The sequence below is a fragment of the Malaclemys terrapin genome, chromosome 1 (assembly GCF_027887155.1).
Source record: "Malaclemys terrapin pileata isolate rMalTer1 chromosome 1, rMalTer1.hap1, whole genome shotgun sequence".
Taxonomy (NCBI): Eukaryota; Metazoa; Chordata; order Testudines; family Emydidae; genus Malaclemys; species Malaclemys terrapin.
In genome coordinates this window covers 91,607,668-91,623,535 of record NC_071505.1, presented here as the reverse complement: position 1 = coordinate 91,623,535, position 15,868 = coordinate 91,607,668, and the positions used below count along the sequence as shown (strand labels likewise).

The window sequence follows — 15,868 nt, the reverse complement described above, 5'->3', positions numbered from 1 at the left end:
TTCCCACCCAAAATCAAAATTTGCTGAATAAAGGTAAAGAGTAATATGCATATCAAAATTTAACAGAAAAAGAAAATGAACCCCACAGATACCAATGACAACTAGACACTTTTAGTCACGGGGTTAGAGAAAAGACTTTCAAATGTGATTAAACAAATTATAAATAAAGGGAAGTGATTGCAAAACTCTCCTTTAGCATAAGTTTTTAGAAGTCTGATGTCAGTAAGCAGATAAAAGAGCACTAGTTTTTCTCCATTCTCACTTCTGCCCCACCTATACAAGTCTGATAAAAGCTAATGAAGGAGGAATGTTAAAATTACATGGCATTCATCCCTCTAAATTAGGACCAAAACAGTGCCCTAGAGCACAATACAAGGGACCATTGTTTTATGGGAGGTGCTGCCTTCTAAATGAGACAAAATAGCAGTTCTCATGCTCATTAAAAATTCAGATGCAATTTTTGCAAGTCAATCCCAGTGCTTAGCCAAATTCCAATTTAGGAAATTACAGTCTGCTTCCATAAAATTCACCATGTAGTTTTAATTAGATATAGAGGATGAAATCTTGGCCAACATTTTCTACTTCGTGTGCAGCACTGCCGTTGGATGCTGGCACCGGTTTCTAATTTTCCGCGGGGGTGCTAAACCCTGGCTCAGCCCAGGCCATGCCCCTAACTCCACCTCTTCCCCCAAGCCTCCACCCCCCACCCTGGGAGGAGTTGATTGGCAGGGGGGCAGCTGGTGGGTGGGAAGAGGGGGCTTGGGTGCTAAGCACCTGCTAATTTTTCTCTGATGCCTGTAAATATGGCAATATGTAAATATGGCTCCTCCCTCCACTATTTGCCTCACCACCCTGTTGAATCTTACTTTTAAAACTGTAAGCTCTTTAGAATGGAGCAGTCTTTTACTGTTCAGCACCTAGCACAATGGGGCCCCAACCTGGTTGAGCCTCCAGGCACTATTGTAATACTAAGACTCATAAAGTTGCCTGTAAGTATCTTCTTTTTCAGCTTCAGCCTCATAGCTCACAGATGATCTGTAAACAAGGAAGCAACAAGGAAGAAAGCAGAAATTCCCACTTGAATCCACGTGATAGCAACAGTGATTTTTTTTTTAATTTTATTTTATTTCTATAATGTGGCTCTGAGGTAAGCCAAGAAAATGTTTTTTGCCTTGTGTGAAAGAGAGTTGGTATGGCTGGGTTATTCTGTGCACTCAATTTTGTATTATGTGCTGAACTCCTATCTAACCTTGTCCATGGCAAAGTTATGTATTCCAGTCAGCTGTCCTGCCCAGGGAAGGTGCTTGACATTTAGCTGAAGGACTATCACAGAGATAGTCATCAACTTAAAATTGTCTCTCAACTGCTAGCCCAACTCTGCAGAACAGATTATCCACATGCATGATTGGTGGACCTGCAGCTTTCCAGGGGATGTCTACACTACAGGTGCTACAGCAGCATAGCTGCAGCGCTGCTGCTGTGCTGTAGTAATGTAGACAATAATACAGCAACAGAAGGAGTTTTTCTGTTGCTGTAGTAAATCCACCCCCTCAAGAGGCAGTAGCTATATCAATGGAAGAATTCTTCTGTCAACCTAGCTGCATCTACAGTGGGAGTTACGTAAACCTAACTATGTTGCATGGGGCATGAAATATTTCACAGCCCTGAGCAACGAAGCTAGATTGACCTACATTTTAGGTGTAGGCCAGGACTTACGCGGGACACAATGGCAAAAGTAGAAAGGGACTCTATTTTAAGGGGGTTCCTTCTCTGAGCAGGGGGGCGTATCACTGTCACATGTAAGCTGGAGGTGCGGGGGGGCTGGGGGAGAGAGAAGGAGGGACTCTGCCCAGCCTGAACACTAGCAGACCTCACTTCTCGAAAGGATGAGATCAGACTAGGATGGGGGTGAATCTCAGGACTTTTGTTATACTGTTAATTTCTGTAACTCTGCACTTTCTTAAGAATAAAATGACTATGGTTAAGAGATTACTTTACTAAAAGTCTATATTCCTTGCTTTCATACCACATTGTCCAAAAAGGGGTTAAACAAAAAGCTAGGGTTTCCCACAGCTGGGAGGAACTCTGTCTGTGTGTATATGCAATTGGGGGTGGGAGACACTTAGGAGGTCTGGGACACACATTTGGGGATTTAGAGTAACTAGACTGCGAGTCCCAAGGAAGTGCTCAGACAAGAGGCCTGATCCTGGGAGTGTACTCTAGAAACCCAAAGCTAGATTCCGTGAATAGACTCTATCCAGACCCAGTTGGCTTAGAAGCACATGGGACCTAGCAGCTGGGTCCACTTACAATAGACTGGTGACTGTACATAGGAGGCACTAGGCCAGCTGCAACACCTTCCTTCACAGCAATTGCAAAATCTTGACTAGCAAGTCTGTTTCTGTAGATGGACAGCTTGGTCAATCTGAGTTGCTTCCAGTCAGTTGCTGAGTAGAGTGCCTCCTAGTGTGAGGAAGTTTTTTTTTCTCATTTGTGCAAAGAAAATTGAACACATTCAGTTGGAATTGTCTAATTCCATGGAACAGAGCAGGTTATTAAAGGGGAGAAATGCCCTATCTTCTCCGCTTCAAATTCCAGCTAATGTAGCTCTGTGGTATTGAAAGCATGAGAGCACTGGGCTTGAGTCTTTTGTTGGTAGAGATTGTTTAACGCCCTTTTGGGGAAGGGCAAGTTACCAGGACATGGGTGGTCAGACCTAATTGTCAGAGCAGGAGTCAGACCGAGTCCGGTACCAGGAAGTCAGAGTCCGTGACAGGCCAGAAGGCAAAGAGAATCAAGTATCAGGGGGCAGGCAGGGTCTAGAGCAGAGGCAGGCAGGCAGTCTATGTTGTTGCTCACACAGCTCCCCTTCAGGGCTACCTGTTTAATATATTGGTATTGGCCAATCAAGGAGTTGTCTGAGACCGCCACTCTGGTTCTGCTGGGTGGTACTTCTTGCCAAGCTGAGCCCCACAGGGTCCTCAAGTAGGAGCACAGTCTAAGCCTCTTGTGGTGATTGTGGAGGCATCAGTAGCCCTGAACCCGCCCCCCCAGATACCAGCCTTGCAGGTTGTAACATCATCCCTGCCTACAGACCCCGCTTTTGAGATGGTGTCAGTCCAGGCTTGTCAGGGTGAGTTTTGTGGAATTTCTCCACCAGGTCAGCGGCATGGACATGGGAGGCAGGCTCCCAAGCACATTCTTCAGGGCCGTAGGCTTCCCAATCCAACGGATAGCACAGGCAGCCACATATCTGTCGGGAACTGAGGATGCCATGCACTATCGTATTCATCGTGACCCTGGATTTCAAGTGGTTGAGGTAGTGGTGTGGTTTGGTTGGGGAGGGGGTGTTCATTATAGGGCTTCAGAAAGGAGACATGGAAAACTGGGTGTGGGGAGACTGGGGAAGCTGGAGTTTTGAAGATAAATTGGTTAATCTGATGGCATATCGGGAAGGGTCCCAGGAACTGGTGGTCCAATTTGCAGGAGAATCACCTGGTCTGGAGGTGTTTGATGGCAAGCCACATCTTTTGGTCTACCATAAATACTGGAGCTTCTTGTCATCAACAATCTGCATGCCTCTTGTATAACTCCTTCGCCTCTTCAAGGTGGTTCTTGAGCTTTTCCTGAATGAGATGGATCTGTTGGACCCCATCAGTGGCAGTGGGATTCGGAGAGATTGGTGGTAACACCAGGTGGAAATGGGGATGAAATCTATAATTAGTGAAGAAGGAGCTCCGACCCTTAGAGGCATAGTCAGCATTGTTGTAAGAAAACTGCATATGGCAGGAGTGTGGACTTGGTTCACCCATTTAGTTTGTCCATCTGTTTGGGAGTGATATGCACGAAAAGTGGATATGCAGACCTCCAGTAATCTGAAAACTTCACACGAGAAGCAAGAGCTGAACTATAAGCCTCAATCAGAAACTGTGATCTGGGAGTCCATGGAGCTGGATCACATTGTGCAGTAGCCTCAGCAGAGGACAGCCAGTTGCAGGGGATGAAGTGGGCTATTTCGGTCAGGCAGTCCACAACCGTTAGGACTACGGTGTGGTCATCAGATGGTTGGAGTTCTGTGGACCAAAGCCTAGCCAGTCTCCAGGAGTACTAAGGTGCCAAGAGGTCTGACTTGGGGTGTCTTGGTACGTGCACAGCACTTGCAGGAGTCTACATATGCTTGGACCTTTGCCTGCATGAAGGACCTCCAGAAAAAGTGGGTGACCATGCGGGAGATCTTCTAGAAGCCAAAGTGACCCACTGTTGAAACATCATGGCACAACTGTAGCAACTCCAGTCATAGACACCCTGGGGGCACATACATGTGCTTGTAGAAGTACATTACACCATCCAACACAGAATGGTGCAACTTAGCCCCTAATGCCATGGGCAATGTCCCTTGGGCAACTAGATCTTCTTTCTAGGCGGATCAGATAAGAGAGCAGGTCTTGCTGAATTGTGGCATTAGCAAAATTACCAGGCTTGAGGAAGTGGGGGGCGTGGAAATTGGTTCTTTTCTTCCCTGGTTGTAATCTCTGTTTCCATAGAGCAGCGGTTCTCAACCAGAGGCCGCATGCGGCCCAATTAGCACACAGCTGCAGCCCACAATGATAAATTAGTTGAGAACCACTGCCATAGAGCATCAACCTTCCCATTTCATTTTCCTGGGAAGTATGTAATAGTAAACTCAAACAGAGAAAAGAACAAGGCCCACCTTAACTGTTTCTGGTTCAACAATTGGGCCTTGCGGAGGTACCTGAAGCTCTTATGGTCACTGGAGACCTGTAGTGAGTGCCAAGCTCCCTTGAGATGGTGACACATCTGCTTCTACTATACATGGACAGGTCAGGTCAGGGTGTGCCAGGATTGGGGCCATGGTGAAGGCAGTCTTTAGCTGGTCAAAAGCAAGCTGAGCTTCAGGCAACCAAGCAAATGTCACACCTTTGCGAAGGAGTGAAGTCAAGGGAGTTATTACTTCAGAGATGTTAGCAATCAGTCTCCTATAAAAATTCACAAAGCTCATAGAGGGCTTGGGTGCTGTCCAGCTGTGAATGGCTTCCAATTTCTGCAGATCCATTTGGATTCCCTCCAGAGTGATGATATACCCCAAAAATTCAATGGTGGCCTTGTCAAAGATGCTCTTTTCCAGTTTGGAACCCATGCTTCTGTCTGTCCCCAGGAGAGACCAGACATTATGGTAGTGCTGCTCTGGGTTCTCTGAGAATACCAGTATATTGTCAAGATAAATAATCACATACTGGTCCAAACATATTGTTCACAAAATGCTGAAATGTTACAGGGGCAGTGGTTAAGCCACACAACATCACCAAGTATTCAAAGTCCCCATATTGGGTACCAAAAGCAGTCTTTTATTCATCCCCAGGCCTTATGCGTTTAATACAGTACTGTACTTGCTTTTTTTCTCTCTGCTGCTGCCTGATTGCATACTTCCAGTTCCAAATGAGAGGTGTGGTTGACTGGTCAGTTCGTAACTCTGGTGTTCGTAACTCTCAGGTTCTACTGTACTTGTCAAGGAGGCTGAGGTTCTTGCCTGGGGCCACTCCTGTCTGGCTAACCCGCATTGTAAAGAGTTCTGCTTCCAAGGGTCTCCTTCCATCCTGGGGCCCCAGGTGCAGGTCAGCTGAGAGTTGGTTGCTTTGTTGGAGGTACGCTTTCTGAAAGTATTCAGGGAAGCTAATTTTCCTCTGCCATCAGGAGATACATGGGTCATGCCGCTCCAACCAAGGAATTCCAAAGAATGGGGACCGGATCACATCGAGGCATACTGTTTCTTGGTGCTTCTCTACTACAGCCTCTAGTGGGGCAGCCTCTTGAGTTACTGGTCCCGATGATAGGGGCAACCCAACAATCATCTCCAAAAGGTCCAGTGTGGGTTTCAGCCAGAAGGGGATCTGGAGGGTTTGGGCTTCCTCAGCATCTATAAAGTTGGCAGAGGCCCCAGAGTCTATCATTGTTAACGTGGGGGGATCTGCTGTGCCTGTTCCAAGACCTGCAACTGCAGTAGCAACTGGAAGTGCGGGGAGGCGCCATGGTTCCCAGGTCGGGTTCTATTTGAGGGTAGGGTAAGGAGGGGGTAGTGGTTAGGGAGCTCTGGTGCTATGCAGGCTGTGCCCCTCTACTGGGCCTGGGCTGGTCCATTTCCCAAGTTCTTCTATTCTGGGCAGGACGCAAGGGCATGGACTGATCCCCTGCACTAAAAACAGAGGTTCAGCTGTCAATGACACACACTCACTCACTCACTCTCTTCAGGGTCAGATGTTAGCAACCCAGGTTGACCTGCATGGGTTCAAGACTCTATTCTACAAGCCTTGGCATGGAGGGCAGGTGGGGGGACTGTTGGGACACCCTTCCTTTCCTCGTTCCATTCATGCAGCCAAGAGTCAATGTTCAGGGCAAAGTCTACAAAGGTGCCTAGGTAGGTGGGGCTTTCAATGCAGGTTAGTTCATCTTTTACCTTGTCATTGAGCCCCCAGCAGAACTGGTAAAATTGGTCTGCTTCATTCCATTCAACATCGGCCACAAGTCATCGGAAATGGGTAGGATATGAGGTGGCTGGCCATTGCCTTGGTGAAGTTTCTGGAGGACAGCCCCTGCTGCACGGATGTGAAGCAAGTCTTCGAAGATGGTCACAAAGGCTTGCAGGAAGGCATCCCAGTCAGAGAGCACAGGGCTGTTCAGCTCCAACACTGGGGAGGCCCAATTAAGTGCTTCACTGTTGAGTAGGCTGACTACTATCCCCACCTTAGTCCAGTCTATGGGGTACACTTGTGGGGCAGAGCAGGATGAGCAGCCTGCACTGGTTCAGGAAGCCCCAGAATTTCCAATGATCCTCACTGAACTGTTCAGACAGTGGCACTGCGTGAACTGGTTCAGTCAATGCATGGTCTGTTTGGACACATAGGGCACTGCTTCTCCCTGCGAGCATGCGAGCTGCTTGTGTAGTGTTTGTGCTTCGGCAGTGAGCTGCGCCACCTGAGCCTGTGATTGGCCTAGTTGCTCGTGCAGGACCTGTGCTTTGAGTGCACACTGTGTAGCATGGGTCGGTAGTGCAAGGGTCTCCGCCTGCAGATAGGCAACTGGGTCCTGGGCCCTCAGGGACCCATGGTTGGGCGGCTTCCCCTTCTATCATCTCTGGAGGAGATAGATGCATTTGGGGTGGCAGCTAAGAGGGTCTGAGCAAACTGTCATGATCAGGATGTCGGTGGTCAGACCTAGTGGTCAGAGCAGTAGTCAGGCCAGGAGGTCACAGTCCAGGATAGGCCAGAGGGGAAACCAAGAGTCAGGTGTCAGGAGGCAGGCAGGGTCATGGGTAGGTATGGACCAGAGACAGACAGGCAGTCTGTGGCTCACACGGCTCCCCTTCATAGCTTCCTGGTTTACATACTGGTTCTGGACAATCAGGGAACTGTCTAAGGCCACCACTCCGGTCCTGCTGGGGTGAGTCTTCCTGCCAAGCCTAGCCACACAGGGTCCTCCCATGGGAGCCCAGCCTAAGCTTCTTCCTGTGATGCAGGAGCATCAGTGGCCCCAAAACCCCACAGTTCCAGGTTCCCGTCCTGCAGGTTCTAACAGCCTGATTTAAAAAAAGTTTGTGTATGACTTGTGCTCAAAAAACTATTTAATGCAAAAAACATCAATGCAAAGTTAAAATCACCCCGTGGTAACTTGTGGTCTTCCTGAACATCAAGTTTGGCAAAACTCAAACTTCTGAAAACCCCAGAAATACAGAGTTAAGGAAACATCCATGTAACCCATACTCTGCCCCCTGGAGCTGGCAAGAGACACTGGGAATTATCTGCATGTATTCCAGTTGCTTTCAGTGGTTTAGGTATAACTAACTGTACTGAATGTTGGAAGCAGTAAGTGGGAAAGGTTGGCAGAAGCATGTTTGTGATGTGAGCAGATCTGGGGATTAATTTTGAGGAACTGTTACAGAGCTGTTGTTATGATATGAGGTCATCTGGGTCTGAGTCCCCACATGTGTGTGATTAAAGGAGAAAGATGAATATGTATCTTGAGGTTCCAGTCTGGGTCATTTCAATACAGAATTGTGTAGGTTGTGTCAGTAGCAGGACACTGAGGTCTTCTTGCCATGTGCATTGTCAGTAGTGAGGTGGGACATGAGAGCAGTCTGTAGATGAATGATAGGTTTAAAGGGTATTCTGTGAGTGTGAATGGGTTGTAAAAGAGTATGAACTGGTTGTTACATTTTAGAAGTGTGGTACTCTGTAGGGGAAGTAGGCTCCATGTTTGAGCACAGGGCAAATGCAGGTAGCACCTGTCAATTACAGCGAAGAGTGGAAATGTGTGTACTTGGGCATGGCTCAAAGAGGGCAGAGTTATGGTTGTGTGGGCATTTACCTTAACTCTGTATTTCTTGGTGTTACACCCTGACACCCCAATATTCACCACTGTCATGTAATTAGGATATGTCTTATACAAAGTATGCCTTGTGAGGTGTCATTCTAAAAGTCTTGATCTGCTGGACAGTAATATCTCGTTGGATTGTATGTGCTATCATCATGTGTGAAGTTATGAAGTTTGGCTATGTATGTGTTGCTGAAACATGTCCTGAGGTTGCAACCACACACAAGCAGCCTTTCAGGTAAGAAAGTAAAAAGGCCAAACAATGTTAATGGTTTATTGAGGAAATGCACACGAGCACAAGGATTACCCCAAGAACTGTGTACAATAGAAACCTCTCAGAGATAGCTCTACACCATGGCAACCAGGTCATAGCAAAAGAGCTTTCCAGCAAGTGGGGAGAAGATATAAAAGGGGGGAAATGACATGATGGGGGGGAACCTCACTCTTCTTACAACATCACACCTGGAAACACCTGAGGAACAAAGACTGAACTGTGGGAAGTGATGGTCCCAGGCTAGAAGGATTTTTAGCCTGTGTATGAAAACCTGGGAAAGCCAAGGCAACTTGTGCCTCAAGAATCTGCCAGCCTGTTTATCACGCAGGGTGAGAATTTGCTAATTTATATCTTACCTATTTAGTATATTAAGCACAGTTTGCGATTTTTATTTACTAAGGTAATCTGCTTTGATCTGTTTGCTATCACTTAAAATTTACCTTTTGTAGTTGTTAAACTTATTTCTTGTTTATAACATAACCCAGTTTGTACAATTCATATCTGGGGGGGGGGGGTTAAGAAGCTGTGCACATCTCTCTCCACATTGAGAGAGAGGGCGAATTTTTATGAGCTTGCGCTGTGCAGATCTTCCTATACAGTGCAAGACAGTATTATTTTGGGCTTATCTCCCAAAAGATATGTGCACTTGAGTGCTGGGTGAGTCCTCTCATTCAGAGCTCACCTCAGTCTGTGTCTGCAACTGGGTATGGCCCTACCTGTCTGTGTGTGCTGCAAGAGGCCAGAAAGCCTAATTCAGCAAAACAGGGAGAGGGAATCCAGGCTGGTGGAACAGGCGAGGCTCAGTGAAACCCCAGTACATCAGGTGGCATCCTGGATAGGGGGTCCAACCCATCATGCTTGGTTTTCAGAATTTTAAGTTTTGCTGAACTGGATGTTCTGGAAGAGCACAAGTTACCACTTTAACTTTGCAAGAATTAAGTTTTTTGCCAGTTAATTTCCTAGTTTTTTAAAGAGAAAAATGTTTGTTGGTAGGAGTTAGTGGTCATTAAGGCAGGTGTAGTTCTCATCCAAGTTCACAGTTGATATGCTGCAGTGGCTAGGTAATAATCAAGAGGCATAGTTTTTTATATAGTGCTTTTCATCAGTAGGTCTCAAAGAACGTTACATCATTATTCCCATTTGGTAAAGTGAGGCACAAAGAGGTGAAGTGACTTGCCCAAGGTCACTGAGTTACCCTGGCTTTGAGAGGTATGTGTAACACAGATTTTGATCAAGCTAACTACAACCATGTTATGTGCCTTCAGCCACCACGAATTAATAAAATAGACTAGCACCTAGTTAAGAATTAATTTGAACAAACAGGGCTTCTGGAGGCAAGGTCAAACCCTTGCAGGCTTGCAGTTTCTGCTAATCAGAATGGGAGGAGGGAAGAAAGTCAATTTGAGACTGAAAGAAACCAAGTGGATAGGAACCTTGAGTTTTGGGCATCTTTGATATAGAAACTTAATCATAAGAAGACTGTTAGGAATATTTGTTAAGTTTATTGAAGTTAGGAGAGGTAATGACCCAGTCGGGGTGACTATGAGCAGTGTGTTTTGTAAATGTTAGTTATAAAAGACTGGATAATAGAGTGTATTTTGGAGCAGTCCTCTGATGCTATCCTGAGAGAGTCCCCCGTCCCCCCCCCGACATTTTACTCCCCGATGGGGAAGAGACCGGCCATCACAGAACTGCTGAAAATTACTCAATACCCTCCCAGATTCTAGGTAATGATTTGGGATGTTCTAAACCTATTGCTTATGTCCATGTGTGCTTAAATCTTATAAATTGTAGTTTTAGATAAGAGCACGCTTACTTGTATAAATCTTTCATCAGACGGAATTGCTGTGTTCTCATTGATTTATTCCTTACACCGCCTGGAGTGAAATAGGTAAGTTACCACTGCCTTGGGTTCTGAAAACCCTGAGTAACAACTGAGCACGCCAGTGGCAGAGCTAAGCATAATTCCAGTCCAGTGGTCTTTCCACTAGGCCATACACAAGTCTTCAGTACTCTTCCCCCTCTCTCCCCTGAAATTTTGTTACAGTGGAATGGGGATAATGGTTGTGCTTAGAAAAGTTTGCAAGTTGCTAACAGGGACAGTGAGAAATCTCATCCATGGTCTATGTCCCGAAATCATGACAGTTTTAACACATGCTTAAAGTTACTGAAACAACCATGTGAGAAAAGATGCTCTCGCTCTCTCTCTCTCTCCCCCCCCTTCGCCCCACCCCCATTTCCCACATGTAGTCTCCATCCCCCACCATTTCCAGCTCTCCCTCCCATCCCATTAAGCCATTAGTTGGCACTGTAGAAGCCATTAACATGTAAGAAGTTGCACTTTGCGGTCTCCTGCCTTATGCAGTTGCATATGCATCATCACAGCCAGTAGCTTACCAAAGGGCCGGATGCTACCTTGGTTATGTAGCCCAAGCTACATATTGCCCTCACTCCCACTACCTACCTCCAGGTGAGACGTCTACCCCTGCTTCAGCCAGGCTTCCATAGCCAAACTTCAGGTCCACCCAGGCACTTCTCCTCCAAACCAGGCTGTTCCTCCACACATTCTGGCTAGCCCCTCCACCTCCACAGGGGTGATGTGCATATTAACTATTCATTTTCTGGATTTCAGCTGTTTCAGTTTACCTTCTGACACAGAAACCCCTTGGCAAAGTCCCCTGTTCTTTGTAAATAGCTCTCACATCAGACCTGTCAAACTCATTACATCAAACACACACAGCAGGTACTGAGAGGGATTCAGACCCTGCAGAAAGGTAAGGCTTCCTTGTATCCCAGCACATAGGTGAAAAGAGAAAATTCAGGACTAATATGCCCTCCCAGCCCTAAACCCCCTCTGCTACCCCTGATTCTCTAACCTCCCCCATGTTAGCCCCATCCCTGAGCCCCCCCAACCCTCTATCCTACCACCCATTCCTAATTAATCCCCCAGGCCCCTCCCCACAAGACCCCCGCCCCTCACTGGAGCCCTACACCCTTCTGCTCCTATTACCACCTAGTCTTGCACCCCTAATCCCAGGTGTGTAGGAATGAGGTAGGGGATGGCAGAAAGAGAAAGGAATGTCTCATGATCAAGACAGTTGAATGCTACCCTGGACAAGTGGACAATATCCATGCCTCTGAGATGCTGGGCAAATCACAAACTATACATTTCACACATGGCCACTAATTGTGTGGTGTTCATTTTCTGGATGCCTAACTTGAGATTCCAGGCTTGGCTTTGCAGAAGTGCTGAGCAATCACAGCTGCAGCCAGTAGAAGCCCTGCTTTGAACATGCAAAATGCTATATAAAGCTAAGTACTGTGAAAAATCAGGTCCTAGACATGTCATATTGGGCACTAGGGTGGATTTGATTTAAATCAAATTGATTTAAATCACTAGGCAGGAAGACTCAATTTAATCATGGATTTCTACGTAAGTGCATTCTTGTTGATTGTTATAAGGTTAATACATATTCTTCACAACTCAATGTAGGTTTCATTTTTAGAAGGTACACACTATACATTTTTAAAGTGATTTATTTTGAAAACTTTTCAGATTAGTTTTACAGATATCAGAAAATGAATGATTGTTTGGCTATTTCATTTACCCACTGTAATTGAAGCAGATATTTATGACTATCTCCAATTCAACAGGCTAATCAATATTTGGAGGATTTTCTTGCCATGCTGTATTAGGAGGAGAACGTCACCAGACAGACATTTAAATTGTTTTAACTAAAACAATATTATGTATTCTGGATTTTTTTCTTCAACAGCAAACAATATTTTAACAAAACAAGCATATGAATTTTTGAATTTACTTAAACATTCAAGTTTTTTAAAAATCAGGTTTGTTTTAGTTAAAATTGTCTAACTAAAATAGTTACATGGAATATATATATTTTTTTAAATAAAAATTAAATTGACTGTCAGCCAGGTCAACATGAGAAACTTAAAATATTGGCTTCTGCAGCTAACTCAGTCGTCTTCATCTTCATTTTCCTGTTTGTTCATAATCTGGAAAAGAAAAACAAGCTTTCCTGCTTTTTCAGGTCCCAAACGATTTCACAATTTGGAATGAATTAGTCCAAAGGAAGAAAATATTCTTTCTACACCAGCAGAAGAAGCTACTGCTGTTAAAAGTAAGATTATCACTTTAACAATCTTGGAATCCAAGTGCTTAAGTGACTTCCACCCCTTCACTGGTGTGACTTTCTTTAAAACATCATCAGCAAACATATATTTCTTGAATAGTTCACCCTTAACGCTGAAGTTTCTTATAGTTGCATTATGGAGGGATGATTGCTTAGTGTCCATGTCATAGCCAACTCCTCTTCTTCAGCAGTTAAGGTTTGACCCAGATACCGAGTATTGAGAATATCTGCAAGAAAATGAGCTGGAGATAGAGTTAAATTACAATCATTAAAAAAACAAAGGGGACAAGTACTGTCATCGCATATTTCTCTTTTTAAGATCTCACGCAGTTCCTTCCAAATTTCAACAGCATCAGCAATAAAACAGCTATTTCCCCACATTTTGTTCAAGGCTACAGAAATAGGCTTCAGGGTACTCAGCATGTGTTCAACATTTCTCTTCTTAAGCCCAATGTTGAGAACTTTGGCTGTGACAGTGCCATCTGTTTTTTCACGATTTTGTTCACAAAGTGTCATCAGATTAGGCCAGTTCTTGATATAGTGCTCAAAACAGTCCACTACTGAGTTCCATTGCACGTCTTGTGGGAGAGTGACCTTGGTTCCTTCCACTTTTTTCAGAGCAGCTGCTGCAAAGTGGTTGTTACGGAAGTATTTTGCAATTTCAACATTAGCCTTTATTTCTGGAACACTGAAGTCTTTGGCTAGGTGGTGCATCAAATGAGCACTGCAACCGTATGTTATTAGCTTGAGACTCTCTTCTAAATAATTTCTTATCTTGGATACATTTGCAGCATTGTCTCTGACCAAGCTGCATTCTAGATATTTGAATTTTTTCCCCCCAGAGTTTGTTATAACTTTTACTGCTACTTCTTGTAATTCTGCTGGGTGTGCATTTCCTGATGTATCAATTGTTTCTGTAAGGAAGACATTCCCTTCTTCTGTTGTCACACAAGCACATACAACAGGATCATTGTGGGACATTGCTCCACCCGTCAAGACTCAGGTTAACAATTTTACCCTCTAGACCTTTTGCACACCGCTCAATTTCTTTCATACACTTTATCCAGCAAATTGCCTGCAACATCTGCTCTGTTGGGTGGACTGAATCCTGGTCTTAAATCACTGAACTGTGTTAATGAAGTGTGGGTTCTCAATCATACAGAAAGGAGAGTTTGTTTCATAAACAAACCAGGCAATTTTTTCATCAATTACCTCTTTTTGTAATCTGCTGGTTCGTATCACAAACTTATCTATGGTTGTTCCTGGATGATGGAGATTTTTTTTTTCCTTTTTGCTACAGGTGATATACTGTGGCTATGATATACATGATGTGACTGAAACACTATCATTGGCAGATAACTCTGAAACTATAGAAAATGATGGTGATCTTGAAGGTGGATAGTCTTCAGAATCCTGTACGTTGAGGATGGATTCTCCTAAACAAAATAAATCAATGCAGTTATTTAATTATCATACTGCTCATTTAGCATTACTCATTGCATTCACTGACACTCAGTACTACTTTAAAGGTGAAATTGTACAAGGAAGATCTGCCTATTTCAGCTATTTTTTATCACTACTGCATCTAAAATGATAGTACCATAGAGTAACAACTATATTTTTTGCTCAAACATGAGAATTCAAGAATAGTCCAGAAGGAAGACAGGCAGTCCTTAAGAAAGAAGTATGAAATAAAGTTTACCAACCTGAAGATCCTGCATGTTCAGACCTGTTCCTTTCACCATCTTCAACGCAGCTTCCTCCTGAGAAGGAACACTTCTCATGATGATGTTTCATTCAGGCAACCAGGCCTTGCATTTCTTTGTTGCACTGTTTGCATTTTGCACGCATGCCTGTCTTACCCACAGGTAGAGGAACTTCATTAAAATATTCCTAAACTCGGTCTCTCTTATGGCCTGCTGCCATTATAGGTTTTCCCTTCTAGTGAGAAAATGGTATGGTAGATCTCAAATCAATTAAGGCTACACTCAGAAAGACCTCAAGACATCTGGAATATGCTGCTCAAACAGTTTCACTTTTGTTTCTGCTCCGTCCCTCCCTTCTCACATTTATCTCCAGACTTCTTCTTCTCCAGATCTATTCCGCCCCCAACAATCTTCTATTCAGTGAACTTTTTGAAACTTTGCACTTTTAGAGAGAGGTAAGGGATTGACTCTGTGTACAGAAATTTGCAGAGGGACAATAGGGTTGAGGTCTGTTATTTCTCCCTCTATATATTTATTTATTTAAAACATTTTTGCTGTTAACAAGCATGTTATCTCTGGACACACAAATCCACAGTTTGAGAACTGCAAAACTAAGCATTTCTGATGGTATCTTCTAGACTGAGCACTGAGTCCCATTGGGTAGATAGAAAGATTAACCTAAATAATCTATACAGAAGCCCCTGGAACCCCATAAGATTGGGCCCCTAATCCATGAACTATTGGAACTCATTTACAAAACTTTTCTTAAACATTACATGAATATATTGGCTCATACTATAGAGTTATAATTTATAATTCCTATTCCATGATGAGATATCTTTGAGCTATAATGTAGCTTAATTAAAACCATCTTTGGATAGGTTTTTTCCTCAAAGCATTTTATCAAAAAAATCTGATTTAAATAAATTTTTTTTTTTTAATTTTTAATCCACCCTGCTTGGCATCGAAAATTAGTCAACACTTGACTTCTCTCCCTATGCCTCAGTTCCCCATCTCTAAAATGGTTATAATACCACCTCACCAGTGTGTTCTGAAAATAAATCTGTTAATGTCTGTGAAGAACTCAAACTATAGTGATGAGTACCACAGAAAAACAAACTAAGTAGTTGATAATTCTGTACGGAAAGTAGGATTTAAACAGCATGCAGTACAGATCTAAAACCATACATTGTTCAGTGAGGAGAAAAAAAAATGAATAGCTACTTATTCAAGCCATCTTGTGTACCAAATGAAGCAGGGGCCTGTGGTTTATATAATTAAAGATCATAACGCATATGCACAATGTAGCTGAGGGTTGCATACACCATTCTTATGCCTTAATAGTCTTA

General features: G+C 44.1%; 1 protein-coding gene across 2 annotated transcripts in view; it reads right to left on the bottom strand.

The window, feature by feature from the left end:
- Positions 1-15,868, bottom strand: part of SLC25A17 (solute carrier family 25 member 17) — a 59,683-nt gene that overhangs the window by 33,099 nt on the left and 10,716 nt on the right. The window lies entirely within an intron of this gene.